Source organism: Ambystoma mexicanum, chromosome 8 (genome assembly GCF_040938575.1).
Source record: "Ambystoma mexicanum isolate Mex_15411 chromosome 8, UKY_AmexF1_1, whole genome shotgun sequence".
Classification (NCBI taxonomy): Eukaryota; Metazoa; Chordata; class Amphibia; order Caudata; family Ambystomatidae; genus Ambystoma; species Ambystoma mexicanum.
Window position 1 is genome coordinate 345,322,318 of NC_090929.1, and position 22,374 is coordinate 345,344,691.

The window sequence follows — 22,374 nt, forward strand, 5'->3', positions numbered from 1 at the left end:
AAATTAGCGCTGGGATGCTGCCCAGGTTTCCATGAGGACCTGTGTGTCTCTCAAACATTGCCTTGGGCTCAAAGATAAAGTGATCATTGATTTTAAGCTGAGCGTGATCCTTTTCAAGAAGGCATGACACCTTGAGAGACAAAAAAGTGTAGATTCTCGGCAAAATAAGTTAATAAAAAAGGAAATTATTTTACTGTAATAACTTTGTACACTGGTTCTTTTTTTAGATTTTACAATACTCATTTCTAATGATCACTTTTGGTATATTATATTGTACTTATAATAAGAGTGTTACACTTGTCTTACTGAGCAAAGCACATTACCAAAAATTAAACTAACCATGCAAATTAATTCATATTATACTCTTTCTGAATACTCCTATGAGAAAAGGGATATGGACAAACAGCACCAATGAGGGTTCCTGCCTGCTCTGCATACAAACAAATAACGTTTTGGGAACATAAGAACAATCACAGATCCTTAAAAGGATAACGGATAGTATGCTTGAATCACCAAGTACACATGATGCACAATGGGACTCATTACAAGGTTGGCTTCGATTTCGGCGGTAATACCCCCGTACGGAATTGCGATTGCTGCCATGGTGTCTGGTAGAATCACCTCCAGATCACAAGTTGAAGGGAGCACTCACAGACCATTGGCGGCAAGTGTAATTCCATCAGCGGAAATTATCGGGAAAAAGCAACTGCAGATAGTAATTCCCCCATTTATAGTCAGCATTACTGTTACTGCAGAGGAATTTGGCAATAATTCTGCTGGCAGAATCACTGAACGGTAATTCCGAGCGGAAATAGCTCCAAGCGGGAAACGAGAAGTCAGGCAGCGGCCATCTTTAAAAATCCAATCCACCCTGAATCTCCCATTTCCTGTTGCAATCCAAACACAGGAGTTGTTGGAAAAATGTCTCAGGAAAAAGGCAAAGCAAAGCATATGAGGCTGCGTAAGCAGAAATATAGTGAGGCAAATCTGCAGGTCCTCACTGATGAGGTTGTAGCTCATGCCGATGAGCTATTTGGGGGTAGGCAGGCAAAGGCATCTGCCCAGAGGAAGGCTTCCCTCTGAGCCTCCATGAGGGACAAAGTAGCGGCAGTGGGCACAGTCTCATGTAAAAGTGAGGACTACTGCAAACGCTGGAACGACCTGAAGGCCAGGGCCCACAACCTTTTGGCAAAACACCGGCAGGAGACATCTGCCACAGGAGGCGGCACCGTGGACCCCCTTACCCTGACAGCATGGGAGGAGAAAGCCAGCAGCATCCTCCATATGAAAGGGATTGAGGGTGTTGGGAGTGCTAAGTGTGAGCCAGCAGCCAAGACGATGCTGGTGAGTATGAATGGTGACGCTCCCATGAGAATGCACTGGCAAAATCCACATCCCATGCATGTGTCTCCCAGCATAGATGGCCCCAGTGAACAGGGGGACAGTCCAACCAAATGGCAATGTGTGCATTCACATTTGTGGCCTGTGATAGGATGTGCAAGGGAAGGTGGGAGACTGTACAAATACACATGCACTCTAGGGAAAATATGCATGTGACCCCATGCGACCATGATAAGTACCCATGCTTGCTGGAAAAGACCAAGTGGCAAAGTGAACCTCCTGCACCAACACATGTACAAGCCAGATTGACAAACTAAATGCCAATGAGCCCATGCATATGCAGTGTACACCCTCAGCAGACCCTACTCCCACCTTGCCTGAGCCGTTCTCATTGGTCTTCAACCAACCGTGCCCATGAGACCACATGTGCGTAGCATGAGCATACATCATGTTGCATGAGTGTCTTGCTAGCCCACGTACAGGTATGCATGATGACTCATGCATGTCATTTTCCATCCAACATGTTCACAGTCGACTCAGGGAGAAGAGGCAGGGACATCAACATCCTAAGGCACTTCCACTGCAGCAAGCACCTCAACCTCCACCCCTGCACCCCTGCACCAATCAGCCATGGCAAGAGCAGGAGGATGAGCAGGAGCGACAAAACTGGCCCAGAGCACAGAAGCGGCATGGTAGCCCTGCCGCGTAGACACGCTGCAATTGTTCCAACAAGTGTGGCAAGTGCCCCCCTCCACCAGCAATGCACATGCCACTGCTGCCACACCACCTGATGGCAACGTCACACACAACTGCAGGTGCAGCACTCCCAGCAGCTGCAACTGCCACTCCACATCTGGCCGCAGAGGAGATTTGTGAGGAGCCACATGCAGCCACTGCCACATATGCCTCCACACCTGCATCCACCCACCTGCCCTTTGACTGCCCTTCAACACCTGAGTCATCCATCCAATGCTAACTACAGCGTGATAGAGACACAGAGAGCAACAATGAAACAGTGGCCCAGTCCCACAGCTGCAAATGCCAATTAATTCCTTTTTATGACAGACTGTTTAGTACCCAGGGGTGGTGGGTGGGCTTGATAAAATGTGATGCAATGTGTGCATTTTTAAAGAATATTTATCCAGTATCACTGGTCAAATCTACTAGCCGCATAGTTATTAACTTATCAAACTGCCCCATAAGGGCCAAAACAGTGGCCCACTTTGACCAAAAAAACTGGGCGATACTAGCATTTTGGGTTTTTGGCTCGGCTTTGCCCTGCCCTATAGGCCAGTCCAAGGCCGACCCTCTGTGCGCGCGCGCGTGCGTGCGTGCGTGCGTGTGTGTGTGTGTGTGTGTGTGTGTGAAGTTGGCGATTCATTTTGATAAATGTTCTTTCTATAATGCAACTCTCCTTACAAGTCGCTTTGTTCGATATTCAAATACAACTACTGTGTGTGTGTGACCATTTGGTATAGTCATTCTATTATCTGCTCAGAGACTGAGATGTGTGAATGGATTCATTAATTGTAAAATATTGCGTGTTCAGCCCTTTCGTTCTCTGTTGATGGTTTCTGTGCTGTTTGTGTGTTGTCTAAATGTGCCTGGGCAGTGTGGGCACAGTGGGCAGTGGGCCCTGCCTGCCCTGGGGCAGACTAGAGCATTGGTTGCCAGGGCCAGGCAGGCTGGTCCGTGCAAGTTTGCTGTGCCATGACAGTCAACAAAACGATTGTGTACAGTATGATTGTGTGCTGGACATGAAGCGCCTTGACTTGAGCTTGACCTGGGCTGTGCTTCAGAGCCAGGACAGTCAGTCAGTGAAGGTGTGCACAAAGTGCACCTGCGATGCTTGTGGTTCATAGACATGTGGCCAATGGCCAGGGTATACTGTCCCATGAGCAGTGAGTGCACTGTGATGGGCACTTGGGCATATATACTGCCTGTCTGTTTAGGTTAACGCATGTGCACTTCTTCTGGATTGCATTGTGCATATAAATAAGAGACTGACTACACACACGCTAGTGCCATTGAGCTTTGCTTGGAATTTGGAAGAGAGGGGCAAGCCGAGCGAGCGAGCACCACTGCAGTCCCCTGGCAGCTCAGCCAGCACCCAGCTCAGCTGCTCTCAAAGACCCTTTCACCCCGGCCCCCACTGCCCTTCCCTGCCCGGTGGGCAGGGCAATCAATTGAATCTGCCGCTCATCATCTTCCCCTTGGGACCCCACCATGATCCCATCAGCCCCATTTCTGGGCTCCCCACTCTGGGTCCATCACTCATGTCACCAGAGAGGCAACAGATTCAGGGCGAGGACACTGTGACTGACGGTGACAGTTTAGCCAGTGCCCCGCCAGGCTGGCCCATTGGCTGTCACGTGTAGTCAGTGCCATGGCCGTGCGGCACCATATTTTTTTTATTAGGTAGCTTTTTTGTCATATCACTGTGAGTCTGTGAGTGTGGCCTTAGTTGTGTGTGTGTCATGTGGCCGTGATGCACTGTCTGACCGGCCCCGACAGCCCATGGCTCTTGTAGTATGATCACTGATAGATATTTACTGTGGCAGCCAGTGCCAGGATCAAAACAGCTAATGGATATATTGAGTTATTTGAAACCAGTCTGTTTACCCTGCTGCAATGCACACTTTTACAAACGCATTGTAATTTGCAATTCAGTCATGTGGGCCGCCGCTGTTCCTAGAAGTAATTCGGGGCTCTCCAGAGTGTTGCTGCATTGCATGTAAAGCCTTTATTCTGCTAAGAGCATGATGAATGCTGTGCCACTGCTACTGGTGGTTAACATATGATTGGTTAAAACCCTTCCAACAACTAGCCATGGGATAGCCATTGGGTTTCACTATGGTAATAAAGGGGCTGGTAAGTGATTGCACTGCTTATGATGTGGGGTTTGCTTCCAGGAACTTCCAGCCAATTCCTTTTGTGAAAGACTGTTTGAGTAATACCAAAAACCCAAGGGGAGGGAGGTTTTTGATAAAATGTGATTCAAATTGTGCATTTTAAAGAATATTTATTCAGCAATACTGCAGACAGCATGAAAGGTAGGTAATTTAGCAAACTGGTCACACATAAGTACCCCACTTTGACCCCAAAAATTGTCCCACACTGCTTTTTGTGTTTTTGGTCAATAAACATGTCAGCCTTCCAATCCAGCATGACGCAGGCAGCAGCGCCAACCACATCCACATGTGCTGGTTTTCTAGCAGCAGGTGATGTGCTTTCAAAAATTAAAAGGCTGGAGTCTGTTTTAAGTGTCCTGAATGAGCTTATTGTCCTGTGTTAGCCTGGCATGGTTTCGGGAGGTGGTGAGTGCCTGTGGGAAGGGCGGGTCCACCCCACAACAAACCAACATTGACTAGAGTCTGTTGTTTTCCTTATTTACCATGTAAATTGAATTGTACTCTGTAAAATGCAATACCATGAATGAAACGTCATCTGTGACAGGTGCTCCATTTCTCAACGGGCAATGGCTCAATAATGAATTTAACACTGTGTTTAGCTCATCAGTTTATTTGAAAGAGGCACTCTTGTTGCAGTTCAACTTGAATCATTGTTAAGTTAGTTGTGTAAACTTAATGAAGACATGCACTGATCTGTGTTGCTTTCCTTCTCTTTCTGTAGGGAATAGAGCAGCATTATGAATCCAGAGTCATCAAAACCTAAAATGCCTGGAGCCACAAGTTGAAAGCAGGTCAGCAAACAGAAACTTGCGAAAGCAGCAAAATCCTCTCAATATATTTTGTCTGCTTTATCAGGTTCCACTGAGAAGCAGGAGCAAAGTTAAGTTATTTGCCATTCAAAGAATGCCAATGTTTTTAACCACTGAATTATGGTATTGTAGTTGCAAGATTATTTATTTCCCTGCTTTCAGAACTCAGCAGAAAAAAACCCTTCATTCTGTCCCTCATGCTTCTAGTGATGAACATCTGTCACTGTCTACGGGTTTTCCTTCTATAACGCCACATTCCGCAGATCACCCATCATGTACTGACATTCCTGAGCATCGACAATGCTTCACTGAATATACAGAGGGTCTGACTCCTGATCACCTAGCAGACACTGCTACCTACTCTGATTACTCAACAGACACTGTTACCCACCCTGATCACTCAATAGACACTGTTCCCCAGCGTACAGTTATGCTTGGTCGCACAACTGCTGATTGCAAAGAAACTCTTGAAGATACCGATGTTGGCACACAAGTAGTACAAGAAGACATGGATACTGAGGACATTGGAGAATGCAGTGGGTATGTAACAATGCAGGTCACACTTGACATGCAGCAAGATTACCCAACAGATCCGTACCTCTTTCAGAGCAGGGCAATGTCTACGCCTTTAGTTTGAGCACTTCTTTCAGCCAGTCCATGTCAGCCTGGATTAAAAGATGGCTATAGAAAATTGCCATATGGCTCCAATCTTTGAAGATTTAGCCCAGAGTGTTATTAAAAAAAGGTTTATTTATTTTATTTATTTATTACATTTAGTTACACGCCAAAACCTTCAGGTATCACGGCGTAGGTTACAAACATATTGGTTTTCGTAGGCAGTTACAGATTGCCATTTGCCAACCCTTGTCCATCCTCCACTTCGGCGCTCCGAAGCAACGAACCACGCCAATACATTGAGATACAGCTTTACCCTACCTTCAATCCGTAGTAGCGTATCATTGGAATAATTGTCCTCCCAGCTGACCTGGTGCATAGTTGTTTGTCCCCTGCTACATGACGATAATACTCTCATCTGTCTTTCCCGCTTCTGCACTGTGCCATCCACTCTAGCATTAGCGCATGCGTTCCTGTAAAGTAGCACGGATCGGATCACAGCCCATCTTCATGCAATACCTGCCCTCATGCGCATTTTGTTAAAATACACCTGTATCCTGCACTGTATTTTATCTGGTTCAAATATACCCTTATACTGCATGTTAGTTGGTCTTCTGCACGCAGCACGTCATCCGTATCAATGTGTCTCAGCCAACCTACCCCAACTGTAAGGCGCTGCTGCTACCATGTACTGTGATAGCCTGTTTGTTGCTTTTAACTCAGTCTAGCTACATGTACTCATTAGCTCTCTGCCTAACTGTCGAACTAGCCTACTTTCTTAAATAGACCACCACTTCTTCTTTTCCGTTGTTCATCAACCTAATGTTTCTACTCTGAATCAGCTTAACAACAGATATTCATTAGCCCTCTGCCTAATTGTGGAACTAGCCTACTTTTGAAACAGACTACTTTTCTTCTTTCTTTGTTGTTCACCAACCCAATGCCATTATTCTAAATTAGCCTAACTTTATGCATTCATTAGCCACCTACCGAGTGCTTGAGCTAGCCTGTCTTCTCATGGCCCTCTCTCTAACTCCAAATCAGGGTACTTGTCCTCACAAATACCAGTTGGCCCAACATCAGTACTATTAGCGCTCTGCCGCTGCCACGCCGCCTACCACACAGCATCACTAGATTCACTAGATTCAGACATTGCCCCCTGCCCCTACACTATTCACATCTTTTTATTAACTTTTCCACTAATACGTCACAGCCGCCTCCTGCTACGCAAATGGCGCTTTGAGTGCGTCCACTGAGCATACTAAGCATTCCCCCAGAGCACCCACCCCAATACAAACACACGCCTTGCCTCGCGCTGACACACACCGCCCCCAGACTAATAAGCCGCCTAACAAGAGGTTAGGACGCCCTCTCCCTAGGGCCCCTTCTTTTAGCAACACAATCCTCACTATCCTCAGTGTACTCATCCTCTTCTTACATTGTGCCTCTCTCTCCCAAACCATGCCCACCCGCGCCATTAATACCAATCCCGCCAACCCAACAGTTACGCCCACGGATAACCCAGTGTGTTCCAACGGTACATTTCTCTTCCACAAGACAGGTTTATCACGGCTTTACTTCCCCAGACACCACCCCTTGCCCTGCCCCACGCCATTCCTTCCCAGGACACCAGCCTTCCCGACCTTACCTCAACCCCACTTCAAAACCGTGACATCCATAGGTGGTACACGCCGCACTCACCTTTCCACCAGAACGACATGCACCACAGCCCAATCCAGACCTACCAGCGCCTCTAAAAGTAACATTAGACTCTCAGGACACATCCATCTCCAACATCCCCCATCAAAAACCAGCACTCCGCTCCCTTGTCTTAATGATACCATGTTTAAACCTCACGAGTCTCAGGAGAACCCAGATATCAGCTCTCAGCAGAGAAGCACCTGCAAAGAGACTCTGCTAACTCCTCTCAATTCCACAACATCCCTCCCTCGGACTCATCTGACCCCACCATTGAACTCACCCAACTCCAGTCAGCCCCTTCTAGGAACCCTAATAAACGCTAGTTCTCTTGGGGCCCACACAATTGACCTTCATTATTGCATATTAGAATTCAAACTTGATTTCTTAGTGCTCACCGAAACACTGCCTCAGGCACTCAGATCTCACTAGCTATCCCTTCGGAGTATACCCTCCTCAGAGCAGACCGCCTAGATGCCATAGGTGGAGGAGTGGCCATCATCCATAAAACCTCACTACAATTCAGGGAATGTAAAATGGAAGCACTCTTAGGATATGAAACTCTCTCTCTTAAGCTAGCCGTCAGCCCTCAGATAACTATTAACCGACCTCAACCTAGGCCATGATGATCCCACGGACAGCAAAGCGACAGCCTGTTACAAGGCATTCCAGGAAATGCAATTTTCCCAAATAGTGAATAGCCCTACCCATTCCAAAGGTAGAATCCTCGATTGGATACTTACCCTGAATACCGCAGTAATCATAGTAGACATCCTCAAGATGCAATGGTCGGACCACTGTCTAATCAAATTCAACATAAACTTAGACACTGACCCCAAAGATAAAACTGGTAGTCCAGCACCCGTGCAAGTCAGAAATGCGCGCAAGCTCACCCCGGAGACCTTAAATCCAGTTCTTAATGACCTGCTCAATGCTAAACCACTGGACTGTATTAGTACAGAGAGTATCTCAAATCACTATCACCAATGCTTAAAAACCGCGATAGATAAAGCAGCCCCCTTCAAAATCAAAGTCCCCAAACCCAAACGCGGTGCCCCCTGGTTCAACAACAAACTCATAGAACTCAGAAGAGAAAAAAGATCTCTAGAACAGTTAGCCAGAAAAAAAACACTCCCCAGAACTCCAAGCTAAACTGCAACAACTACCCAACATTTACAAACTCAAGATACGCTCCCACAAAGCGGAATCGCTCAACAACCGCATCTCCAATGCGGCTTCCAATACTAAAGAATTATTTACAATCATTAGAGAACTAGAATCCCCCATCAGGATGCTCTATCCTCCAAAGTGAGCACTCTCCAAAACAAAATAGCCTTGCAAAAAAAGCTTCTAGAGCCCACAACTAATCTTTCCCACCCCTCAGCCACTACCATAAGGCCAGATGTACCCGAATTCCACTTTGTTCAAGTCACTAATGAACAGGTCCTTAGAACAATAGCATCTCTTAAGCCCTCCAACTGCAAAGGAGATAGTTTTCCAGCTAAAGTAGTTAAAGACTGCGCCACCCCATTAGCACCCACCATCTCCGAATTTGTGACTGAGTCCTTCAAATCTAGTGAAATTCCAGCATCCATTAAAGTAGCATGGGTTACACCACTTCTCAAAAAACCACCACTTGACCCAACAATAACCACGATCTACAGGCCGATCACAACGGTGCCATTCCTCCTCAAAATCATCAACAAAATAGCATACACCCAAGTACAATCCCACCTAGAACAGAATCACTTACTAGGAGATAGACAATCAGGATTCCGCCCAAATCACAGTACTGAGACTGCCCTCCTAGATTAAAAAAAACAGATGGACGCTATTGGAGATTCCTGTAAACTGTGTATCCTACACCTCCTTGACCTCTCTGCGGCTTTTGATTTAGTTGACAAAGACAAATTATGCCAAACTCTATCCTCCAATTTCCACTTCTCTAAAAAGGCCACCACCTGGATAAAACCCTTCCTCTCAGACCGCACCTCATGAGTCACCCTAGGGGAAGAAGCAGCTGATCCTATCTCCGTGCCACTGGGAGTACCGCAAGGATCCTGTCTCTCCCCTACGCATTACAACGCCTACACGAAATTACTATTCAAAGCATTAGATGCTATAGGAGTAATCTATACAAATTTTGCTGATGATACTCAAATACTTATTCCCACTAGTAACCTCAAACAGGATACCGTCTGTATCAACAAAATCTACTCCCTCATTCAAAACTGGATGGCTAACAATAGTTTATGCCTAAACTGAGAAAAAACCGAGAGACTTATAGTCGACTCCCCAGCCAGACTCAGCAAACTCCACCCTGACTACACCTCCATAGTGATAGACGGCACCCCCATCACCATCTCACACAAAGTCAAAACTTTAGGAGTACACCTTGACTCTAAACTCAACATGAATAACAACATCAGCGCCCTCGCCTCATCAACGGCCTATACTGCCAAACTTATCACACTAAGCAGGCCTCTCCTCACCACTGAAAATTGTTTGACACTTGCCAGAGCCCTTATCCTAACCAAAATAGACTACTGCAACATTTTACTGCTAGACACCTCGAAGAAAACGTATATAAACTCCAACTCCTCCAAAACAAAGCCCTTACGGCAGCGCTGGGGATCAATAGAAGAGCATATTTCGCAACATAGAAGAGATGCTCAGTGGCTCCCTGTACAAGCGAGAATCCTGCACAAAACGCACAGCATCACCTATAAATGCATACCTAACACTGCCCCATACATCTCAGTCGAAGTATTTCTCACAAAAACAAACTCAGAACACTCAGATCCACCGGCAACACTCATCTTCATATCCCACGCTTTACGACTACTAGAGCAGGTACCGCCAGCTTCCCCATAGCAGCCCCACGCATCTGGAACTCCCCCCCCCCACCTCAGCAAGGAAACCTACTTCCCCAGGTTTAAGAAACAACTTAAAACTTGGCTGTTTAACAAGTACTAATAGCGTAAGTGCCACTTAGTCTGGCCCCTTGTCATCTTCAGCTAATCACACATGTACTTCGCCTCTGATTCTGCACAACTATGTTTCTCCTAGCTCCTTACTGTTTTTAAGATGTCTATAAGCATGTAAGTACCTAAGACACACACAATGGGGGTCATTACGACCCTGGCGTTAAGGGTTTAACGGCGCCGTAAAAGGTGTTGGCACCGTTAAACCCTTAACGCCTGATTACGAGGTCCCTTTGCGGGACCCGACCTTAACGGCTGCTCTAGACCAGCCGTTAAAGTAGGGACCCGCAAAGGGACCTTGGTGCTAAGTACGGTACCGCAATTTGCGGTACCGTACTTAGCGCCTTCCCCAGTCCCATTGAGCCCTATGAGGCGAAAATGAGAATGGGGAAGGGCCATGGTTCAATGGGGAATTACCGCCCGCCAACCTTGGAATGGGGTGGTAATTCCCCATTGAACCATGGCGGACCCGTTACAACACCGGCACCAACCATGGTGCTAATAGCTCCATGGTTTAGCGCCGGTGTTGTAATGAGGGCCAATATCTGTAACTGCCTACGATAACCAAGATGTATGTAACCTACACCGTGGTACCTGAAGGTTTGGGCGTGTAACTAATGCAATAAATAAATAAATAAATAAATAAATAAATAAATAAATAAATAAGCAGCCAGTCATTTGGAGAGTTCAATAAAAGGAAAAATAAAACAGTTTCATCCCTGTTTAAGGCATCAAAATGCTAACAGGGCAGCAGTGATTCATGCAGCTGCTGTTCTGCGGCATAGAAAGGCTTGCATAGGCCAGGCATGAACTCCTCGTGCTTTGCGCAGCTTATACGCCTGCAACAAACCGGCACATTTCCCTTTTGTTTTCCATGCATTTTAAAGTACATACCCTTTTAGAATTTGGGATACTCTTTGAGATGGCCCTTTCATCCACTGCTTTTAGAAATTGCACTTGTAAGAGAGAAAGGGGAACTAGGTGTATCTACGGTGTGTACATTCAGATGTTTTTTGTGAATTGGGCAAAACCTTTTTTACACAAGTGAGGGTGATGCGCTGGAAGGTGATGACAGAAGGGCAGGTAACATGCTTTGGGCTTCATTTCAAGTTTAGCGGTGTGTTAAAAAAACAGTGGTAGCGCATTACCACACTGCCGAATTACAGGTTTGGCGTTAAGGCACAGGAAACAGCAGAATGCTGCTGGTAATTCCTCTGCCTTATCACCCAAAACCACCCAATAATAATAACGCTGGTGGTAATACAACCAAAATCCACATGGAGTCCTATGGACTCCAATTAATGGGGACTAGCACTGCCCACCACCACTTATGATCCAGTAGTAATAACATCAGTGGTAATACAAGTGGACCAAGTGGTGGTGACGGTAATACTATTTGGTGGTATCTTGGTGGTATTACTGCTGAGATACCACCAAACTCGTAATGAGGCTGTTTGTTTCTAGAAGAGGTTAGCGGGCACGCTACACAATGAGGGATGTGTAAGAGGGTGGCAGGAGGTGCCGGGGAACAGCTGGGGTGTATTGAAGGTAGATAGATGTAGGTGAGTCTAGGGGCTTCTCATGATGTAGATTGCCCAGTCCTGTCTCCTCTCTCTACTTCTTGCAATGCTGATCCGGGAAACAGTGCAGGGGTAGAAAAGGTGTGCAGGGGAGGGCGGCATCCAAAACATAAAATTAAAGATGTCTAACTATCAACTCAAGCAGCCCCAGTACTTGGGGTGCGCAAACTGGGCCGCGGGCCCGGGCAAAGTTGGGGTGAAGGGGCGCAGCAGGCAGCCTTTTAATCTCCCTCCTGGGAGAGGCGGGAGCCATCAAATTTAACATCATTCAGCACTACACACACACACAGGGAGGGACAAAAGCTTGCCCTCCCCAAACCGTTCTACCTCCTGTGATGTAGCCAATCACTTAGCACTCTGTTGAGAGGCTTTTTAAGAAGGCACCTACCCAAATTAGCATCGCATTGGGAAACAAATCACGCTTAAACAGTGTGATATTTTCTGCAAAGGACTGACGTGATAGGATGGACTGAAAGGGTTGCCTTTTTCTTAATTTTATTTGGCTGGCTTAATCAAAAGGGCCGGAGATAGCCTGGAGGAGTAGATTGTTGTGGGGCAAGAGTGGGACACCAAGTAAATAGCTAAAGGGAGCTATAATAGGAGGAGGCCAGAACTTGGAATTCGTTTTTGATATTTTAACAGATGACTCGGCTCGTTTTCTTGTGTGTGGGATGTTTTAGGAGATCTGAACAGGCTTCCTTTGAAAATCGTTGCATTATTGAAAGTTAAACTAGTTGGAGCAATGGACTACAGTCCCCAGGTTGCATTCCTCTGTGGCACAAAAAAACCTAGGACTGGAAACACGTATTCAGGTGACATGGTATCACCTTACCAAACTATTCTCTTTACTGGGGCAAAAACAGTTTAGGTATGGGGAAAAAAACAATATTTCTACACATTATGTTGGTTGCTGTCCTTTTCAGTTTTTCCAAATGATATGATATGATATTTTATTTATATCGCCCTCATACACAAGTGTTTCAGAGCGCGACAAGGCAAGGGGGGGGAACAAGGGAGAGCGAAAAACAACGATCTTACTAGGCCCAGTGACATTAAGAACGCGCAAGTGCAAGGGTGAAGTCTAGGGGCTTGCACTTTGGTGGTGTGTGAGTGTGTGTGTGAGGGGTTTATTTAATGTGAAGAAAATATATGTGCAAATGTAGAAAAAAATGATTATTGCGACAAAGTGAACAGTTTTGATATGTGTTTAGTAAACAGGTGTTCTTTCTTGCTAGTGTAGGTATTGCATGCCCATGTAAATTCACGATGTGCCTAGCGTTACAATTGCATGTTCAAGCTACTATCATTTCATACGTTTAGCCAGGAAATGTTAATATGAAACCTATTACGGGTATAGTCATCACGCCTAATTGATAGGTAGTCACACACATGGCCAGCTGTTGCCAATGATCCACAGCAACTATTGGCATTGTACTTCCATTGTATATTAACATTTGATGATTTTTATAGAGCTTCTTGTAGATGGACCACTGCTAATCTTAATGTGTTTTATTATGTCCCACTGATGGTACTCGATTTATCACCATCAGAATGAAGAAGGGCCCAGTCCATACCTCCAGGGTTTCATACTTGTCTCATAGCATTGTCCCATTTCCAAAACCAGCACGTTGCGCCATCCATCCGGCGTGCAACTACGTGCCAGAAGTTAACATTATATGCCCAGGAACTCACCCCATTGGGTAGCTGTTTCTCATCACATGTATAAGTACTCATGCCATTTTTTAGATATTGCCCTCCTATACTCAGATACTCTCACCATACTCCAGGTTTTGCCAAATAATCATGCACTCACACCATCTGGCAAGCATTTATTATACTTAGTCCCAATAAGCCCCAATCACCCCAGCTTCTGCCTACCTCGCAGCACTTGCCTCGGCACCCACTGGCCTCACCCTGTCGGCTCGCACTTTCTTCCCAATGCGGCTCCAGACCTCATAGCACTTACCATACTATGCACTTCATCTGCTGCTCACTCACGAGCACGGACATTCCAGCACCTCCCACCACTCCCCCTTCCCCTCTTCTCGCTGCACTTGCACATTCTGAATACTCACAAGGCATAGTAGGTTCGGCTTTATCTTCCACTTCATTCATTGTTTTTCAATGCCATGTTCCCTCCCTGTTGCCCTGTAGGTGCTTCGAAACAGAATTGACTTCCTGTATCAGCGCCTAACAAATGCACAATAAAGAAATAAATAAGCTGATTATTTGGCAAAATGACTGCTTCACCTCATAGCCCACTTCTATGGTCCTACCCTAAAGTGCTTTAAAGTAGGCATTCTTATGACCTACCCTTACTTAATATAGCTGGGAACACCGCCTAACACTATCCTTTTATTAAACAACCATCTTCCATTCTTCTGCAGGAGCATTTGAAATGGCCTCTCAATGATAGTGATTTGTTATTTATCTAGCATGTTCGCCATAGTGCTGTACATAGAACATATCTGCATACAATTATCACCCAGCCACAGTTGGTACTCCTTCAACCCCGCTGTGCCACACTACAGAATCCACGTGAAGGAGATCATACACCCTCCTGGTCCTGCACTCTGCACCAACAAACCACATACAAAAACGGACTTGGGACGTCAAATAGAGCGGCCATATAAGTGCGCTCCGAACAAGTCTACAGAAGTGGGACGGATCGGACGACCGCCGGGAATTCCTGACCTGTGGAGCCCCCACTCAGCTGCGTCACATCTAATGGCGGCCCGGCGTAGAGGCTGGTGGTGATCGAAGCAGCCTGACATATACGAACAGAGGACACACTCTGACGGTACACGCAAAGAAGTACCTGGGTCTGGTGCATGCGGCGGACTGCTGCAGGGAGCCTGCGGGGAGCATCGCTGCGTACACCAAGGAATGAGGTGCAGCCTTTGGGGCACCAAAGGGGCAAAGTTGTGAGAATCGTGGAGACATCGGAGACACGCCATATCTGGCTAACAAAGGACATTAAGCCAGCAGCAACAAGAAACAATACAAAACCAGTCTGAGGGGGTGTCAGAGCAGTTGTGGTGCTTGGAGGCGCCCAAGGGCTGGGCGCTCTGGGCAGAGTGTGGCCCCCACCGGGAGCCAAGAACTACCCGCCGAACATGCGGGCACGGCAGAACCTGAAGCTCTGCGGCGGACCCAGACCGCTGTGAGAAATAGCTACAAACAAAATAAGCCCAAGCCGCTCTGTGACAGCACTGCATGGTGGCACCTACAGTGCACACCCCGATGCAGCCCGCTGTAGCAGAAACGAACTTTAAGTACCCCACACGCTACCAGCAACTACGGGGCAAGACTAAGCGCAGCATAAGAGGCTTGGGGCACGTGGCATTGACGCCTGGGGAGTGGGATCTTGTTAATACCATTAAGCACTTGCTGGAGGGTTAGTTACAGCAGGCGCTTCTGCTCCCCCCACTCAATAAGGTGGGTCCAGAGGAACTGGGCCGCCAAAGAGGGCAAGTGAAGCCTGGAACTAGGGCTGGGCGGGTAATTAACGCCCCTCTAGCGTACCAACTACTGGGAGCTGTCCCAAACAACCAGTGGAGAACCCCACAGGAGGAAGCTGCCCCAGCGCACACTGCATGCTGTACCCTCAGTCGATATGGATCGATCTGGGTCACTGGGCCACAAATGAGGGGGATGAAGGGAGCTGGGACCTGGAAATCTGTCTGCTAATTCTCCCTCGACGAACTGAGGGCCCAGTGGAAGCCGACTCACACGTACAACTGAGAACCCCACTGAAGGATACTGCCCTTGACCACGCTACATGCTACGCTGATCCTAAGAGATCGAAGGCAGTGAAGGGCATCACCAACACCGGTAGACCCTAGTAACACTGAGGTACCCGCAGACTTCAGAGTGCACTGCCCTGCACAGTGACACTCAGTGGCACATAGTGACTCTTGGGGCAGAAGAACAAGGGGCAACCACTGGGCGCACAATTCCATCTGTCCATCAAGACAAACACGCAATAGCTGCAACACATGGGGACATCACGGACTGTGGCATGGGCTTGGCCGTAGACCCGTCTGGTCGCCTTACTCCACAACAGGGCCCTAGAAGTCGCAATACCAGCCCACGGGGGTTCCATGTCTTAAAATCGCGGCAAAAATGGCAGTGAATACAAAATAACGTGGCAATCATGTGGTTTTTTGCGCCACAATCATGTAAAGGATGCGGGGGACACCCCAGCAACCCCGGGACCCATTATACCATTTAAGAGGAGCGGGGGACACCCCCACAAGCCCTGCTCCCCTTAAATGGTATAATGGGGTACACCTTTGCCGGGTCAAACCACAGCATTTGTGCCGCAATTTCTTTTACCAGCGACATTTTTGCTGCAATTTTATTACCTAATACCCCCAATGGCCAGCACCACCTTAATTCACCATTGGAGGGTGGAGGATGCAGAGGGGCAGTCTAGACGTAACAACGTGCACCTCCTAGGCATCCCGAAAGAGATGGAAGGCCCCAAACCCATGAACTTTGTGGAAACCCTACTACAGCAGGAGATCAGCGTCGGTCAACTTTCACAGGGCTTTGTGGTAGAGCATGCCCGCAGGACCTTACAAAAAAGGCCACGACCCGGATCACACCCTCGACCGATGATAGCAAGGATCTTAAACTTCTTGGACAGAGAAATTATACTGCGTTACTCGCGAGAAGGAGGGGAATTAAGAAGAGCGAATGCCAGAATTGCTATCTACCCGGACTACACTCCAGCGGCACAGAGGGCATGGAACTCCTTTGTCACTATCAAGGCCAGGCTTCGACAGCTAAACCTCAAATACATGCTAATGTACCCATCGAGACTCAAAGTGCTGTACAAAGGGAGAGCTATCTTCTTAGAGAGCCCGGCGGCAGCCACCATGTGGCTGGAGCATAACAATATGGTGGAAGGAGAAGAAACTGTGATATAGTTCAAGCTACAGAGACAAGAAGTGGATTGCCTGACAACGACGGCACCTTGGCGGACTGCTCGAGGCAGCACACTACTACGGACACATATATCTACTGCAGCAGGTACACAGATCTTATGAGGGACGTGGGGAATGCTGGGATACTCGGCCTGAGCCAACAAGACAATCCCCACAAAAGGACTAGTGTCGGCCAGTTTCTGACTTGATACGACCCGCACACGAAGACCCAGATGGGCCAAGACGGAGCGGGGGCACCTGAGCGTTGCCTGTCCAGTGCAACTGCTGGGTGAAGTTGGTTAATTTTGGTTTTTTATGGTTTGAACTCTTATAAGGTCTTCACAACAATTGGTACGATGGGGAAAAGGACACTCCATGGGGAAACATAGGGGACGGAGAAGGGAGCGGCAGGGGGAAGTTGTGCTGGTGTAAAAAAAGAAAGGGTGGGGAGTAGAACTGGGTTGTGCAATGTAGCAATGGCGGCTGATATAAAAGTGCTGACATGGAATCTCAGAGGGATGGGTACCTATATGCATAGGAACAGGATTAAATCCTTCCTAAAGAGGAAGCGAGTTTCCATTGCTCTTCTGCAGGAGACCCACCTTACAGCCGATAGCAATGGCAAGGTGGCAGGTGAAGGTTTTGGAGCGACATATTCTAAATATGTACGAGGTGTATACACATGGTTTAACGACACAGTGCCTTTCAGGTGATCAACTAAGGAGTTGTACATGGAGGGAAGATTCCTGATACTTAGGGGAAGCATTGAGCAGCTAGAGATCTGCATAGTTAACACCTACCTTCCTAACTGCGGGACCTCAGCATACCTGACCAAGTTAAGTGCGAAATTAGCTCCTTACAGCGATTGCTTTTTTTTATTTGGGGGGGGGGGGGTGGTTTCAATTGTGTTTGCAACCTTAGCCGCGACAGGTCCAGTCTGCCGATACAGGGGGCGAGGATGGCTTCGTCGTCGCTCAATGAAGTACTAGGAAACCTAGACCTGGCCGAGGTGTGGAGGGAACTATGGGCTATATACCAGAATAGATTATTTATTAATAAACAGAACACATTTACCCCAAGTAGAGTCAGCGTTATACCTGGGCAGATCAATATCAGATCACTCACCACTCCTCATGGAATGGAAGATGCAGGGCTCTAGGCCGCCCATACCACTGTGGCGCATGCCAGCGGATGCCTTGACGGATGGCGCCGTTAGGGAGGGCCTCCGGAGCAGAATAGTGGAGTATAAGGAAAACAACGTGGGGAGCGTAAAGGGTTGGGACACAGTTTGGGAGACACTGAAAGTCGTGGTTAGAGGGGAAGTCATTGCCAGCTCTGGGGGCATTAGAAAATCACTGAGAAGTGAACTGGAGGCAAGCGAGGAGAGGATTAGACAGATGGAGTCTTGCGCCCAAAAAAACAGGGAGGCTGAATTGGAAGTATCAGCAGTCAGGCACAGCTGCCAAAGCGCCTGGGCTAGACTAGTAAAGTTTGACTATATTGCAAAAACCACTAGGGCACACTCGGAAGGTGATAAACCAAGCAGGTTGCTGTCGTGGCTGTGCAAGAGGGAAAACCAGAGACATCTGACCACTGAAATTAAAGATGACTCAGGCTCGGTGCACACATTGCAATCGTCAATTAACAATGCCTTCAGTGAATTCTACTCCCAATTGTACCGCCACGACACGTTAATACCCCAGGACGAGATACTGGACACGCTAGAAGAAATAGGTCTGCCCTCCCTTAATAGTGCCCAACTGGAAATACTGGATGCAGAATTAACGGCCGAGGACATAAGTGAAGCAATCAAATCATTAACCACTAGTAAAACCCCTGGGAGCGATGGGTTACCCCCTGAGTTTTAAAAGGCTTACAATTCAGAATTAGCCTCGGTCCTACACGAGGTATTTATGGAGTCATACAAAACTAGAATGTTGCTGAGAAGCATGAGGGAGACATTAGTGGTCCCGATACCTAAACCTGGGAAACCCACAGATGAGTGTGGCTCATATAGGCCACTAGCAATGCTGAATTATGACGTCAAAATACTGACGACCATACTGGCCAAAAGATTGTCTAAGGTCGTAGAGACCACAGTGCATGGGGACCAGACCGGGATCATACCAGGCTGGAACACGGCAATAAATCTACGAAGGCTACAACATATTATTGCGTAAACAGCAGACTCACAGGAACAGCATGCAGTAGTCTCCTTAGACGCTATAACAGCGTTCGACTCCATATATTGGGAATGGCTGATTGCCGTTTTGAAGGAGTTCGGGTTGGGTGAGAATTTCATTACGTGGATTAAAATACTCTATGAAGCACCGGTGGCTAGGGTGAAGACTGGTAGAATAGTTTCGGCACCATGGGCCATTCGAAGTGGCACCATACAGGGCTGCCCGCTATCGCCAATGCTATACATTCTGGGACTAGAGCCTATAGCAATATACCTCAGGAAACAATTCTTTGACGCAGGTATCAGAGTGGGAGTGTACCATACTGTGTCCTTATACGCAGACGATGTGCTGCTGTACTTGAGGGACCAGCACCTCAATGTTATGTTATGTTATGGTACTTGCCATTTATATAGCGCCTTATGTATCATTGGCATGATCTCAAAGCGCTGGTAGGTTGAACGCCCTCAGGAACCGTAGTTCTAGTCAGTAGAGAGAGAGAGAGTCTTATGGTGTGTTCGAGCACCGGATATGTGTGCAGCTGGTGTAGTTGTTGGATGGTAGCTGCTTCTTAGCGATAGGTGTGGTGCTGAGGAAATCAGTTGAATGTGTTCAGTCTGGTGGGTGGACACCCAGACTGAGTTCTGGCTGCGTTAGGCCTGAGGAACGCCTAAACTAGCCGGAATGTGCTTCAGCTACCTGTGTTTTTATTAGAGTGATGAGGTGATCATAGAGTCGTGTTCGTATGTGAACAGCAAGGCCGAATTGTCAGAGGTATAGCTGGGTTCTGGTTGAATGATAGTGTATAGTAGAGAGCATGCGTAGTGGTGTGATATGGTGGCTATCAGCTATATATACTATCAGTATAAGCGCCTGAGAACAGGCATGTAAGCGGGACAGTGGGGACGTACATAGTGACATACATATACATAGCGACAGGATGGATAGAGGTATATATGGGACATAGATATGTACCAGTGATCCTTGATGTGCTTGGGAACTTTGCATTAGTGTCTGGAATCTCCTTTAGCAGGGAGAAGTCTTTCATATTCCCACTGGCGGGGCTGGTGAAGAAATTGGAGAAGGATCTTCTGAAGGTTGGGCTCCGGTGGCAGCAGCACATGTTTAGGTACCTGGGGGTGACTGTCTGGTACACACCTGAACTCACGCATGGGGGCAACACTGTACTGGCAGTACAAGGACTCCGAAATTTCATGAAATTCTGGTCCAAACTCCCGTTATCAGTGATGGGCAGGGTCGCCATTATTAAAATGATAGTTTTACCAAGGTTCCTATACTTCTTCCATAATGTTCACTGCTACATCCCGGCTTCTTTCTTTCATCTTTTGGAAAAGTTACTGAAGGAACTACTCTGGGGACCCGCCAGACACAGGCTATCTCTCACCATACATGCTGCTGTACAAGGCGGTCAGGGTTCAATTGCCAGGTCTAGAGAGATATTATTTGGCAGCACAACTCAGCTTTGTGGCCACATGGCTTGCAGATGAGACCACATTGGAAACAAAGCTGATAAAACAACTAGTAGCCCTGTGCGCCTGAAAGATTTACTGTGGGTCTCGCTGAAGCACCTGAGTAACGTCCAAATGATTGTACAGTTAGGCAGGAGGGTTTGGGGCAGGGCCCTAAAACTGGTGGTACGCGAGCACCCCAACTTACCCGAGACTCCGATTGCAGCTGATGTCTGCGCAGTTAAAGCAGACCTGGTGAATGGGAAAGGTATGGCATTTACACCCAGGGACGCATATGAGGAGGGCGTTTTCAGGATATTTGAATCTATGGGCGAGAAAGAAGGACTGCCCAACAGCCAGTTCCTGTAGTATCGGAAGATCAGGAAGGTAGCATGGAGGAAGTGGAAAGAATGGCCAGAGGAGCCGGAGGCAGAACCAATACCAACATTACTCCACAACCTGGGAGATGGATGGAAGCCATTATGCAGGCTCCGTAGCCAGTTGGCAGACAGGCCCAACCACAAAAGGGACAAGCTGAAGCAGAGGTGGGAGGCATATCTGGGAATCGGCATAACGGAGAAGGAATGGGAGAGGATCCTACTGTACCCCGGGAAGATTTCGGTTGATCCAATTAAATGTCCTGCATAGGACCTACCTGATACCGAGCAGAATAGCCAAATTCAGCAGTAACACAAACCCACTGTGTCCCTGGTGTGGGTCGGAGGGAGTGGGAATGTCACATATTGTCATGATGCCCGCTCCTGGGGAGCCGGTTCAAGCCCGGCGTCCCCGAAAGCGGACATCCAGTCCCCAAAGAAGGACCCAGCAACCCCATATAGGGGCCCTTTGGACAGTGTCCAAAGGGCCATAGGCGCCAGGCTCATTATGGGAATGCTTGGGTGCACTTACCTGATGCAGACCATGCTGCAGGATCCCGGCCTCCTTGAGGCCTGAAAGGAACTACTTTACCTGTGGGACTAATTTACCATCCGGGCGTGGTCGGGAAAGGATACATACCTGATTGGAGGAAGGATACATACCTGGAACTTCTTCCAAGGCTATTTAAACCCCACCCGAACAGCCACACGTGCTTCGCGTTGTTCTGCATCTAGCAGCTGGACGCTCACCGTGTCTGCTCCTGCATCCTGACTTCTGCCACGCCTGCCAGCATCCTGGATCACCTGCAAAGGAAGAGAAGAAGAGAACAGAAGAAGGAAAAGTCCTTACCTGCTAAATCCGCATCCCGGAGACATCTCGCCGACAATCCTGAAAAGGAAGACTTTAATTTAAAAGCTCATTGCGTCGATCGCTGCAGCGCCGCATTCCACTCACCTTTACAGGGCGCCTCCATGTTCAGCAGCGATCATCCGGATTCGCAGTCACGCCCCAGCACCTAGGGAGAAAAAGACCAGAACAAAAGGTGAGAGAGAGAAGGGAATAAGGAAAGCTAAATCTCCATGTTAAGACTTACCTGTTGATTCATTCCCTCTTCATTTCGGGTCTGCGCCGCATCCTGGCATTTCCGGACCCCGGCCCCTAAGGGGAAAAAGAGACATCAGCGTTAATGAGCGAATGAAAAGACATTACCAAAAAACGCTCATTAAAGACTTTCCTGATTTCTACAAGGATTTCACCTCTCATCTCGGGTCGGTGCCTGTTCCCCGGCATTCCCTACCCCGGCCCCTATGGGGAAAAAGACACTAGCATTAGTACATTAATGCATGGACACAAGGGGAACCTCTTATCAAAAAAACTTACCTGGAAGCCAAGCAAGTTTGGTTCTCACCAATCCGAAAATCCAGTGAAGTAAATGGATACCAACGCGCCCCTGCATCAGAAGCAGGATGGAGAGCTC

The 22,374-nt window shown here is 47.6% G+C and overlaps 1 long non-coding RNA gene across 1 annotated transcript in view; it reads left to right on the forward strand.

Annotated features, from left to right (window-relative positions):
- LOC138471924 (uncharacterized) overlaps positions 1-22,374 on the forward strand; it is a 743,124-nt gene that overhangs the window by 514,450 nt on the left and 206,300 nt on the right. Inside the window, exon 4 of the long non-coding RNA XR_011268534.1 lies at positions 4,975-5,044. This is a non-coding gene — a long non-coding RNA (uncharacterized lncRNA). The remainder of the gene's footprint in view (positions 1-4,974; positions 5,045-22,374) is intronic.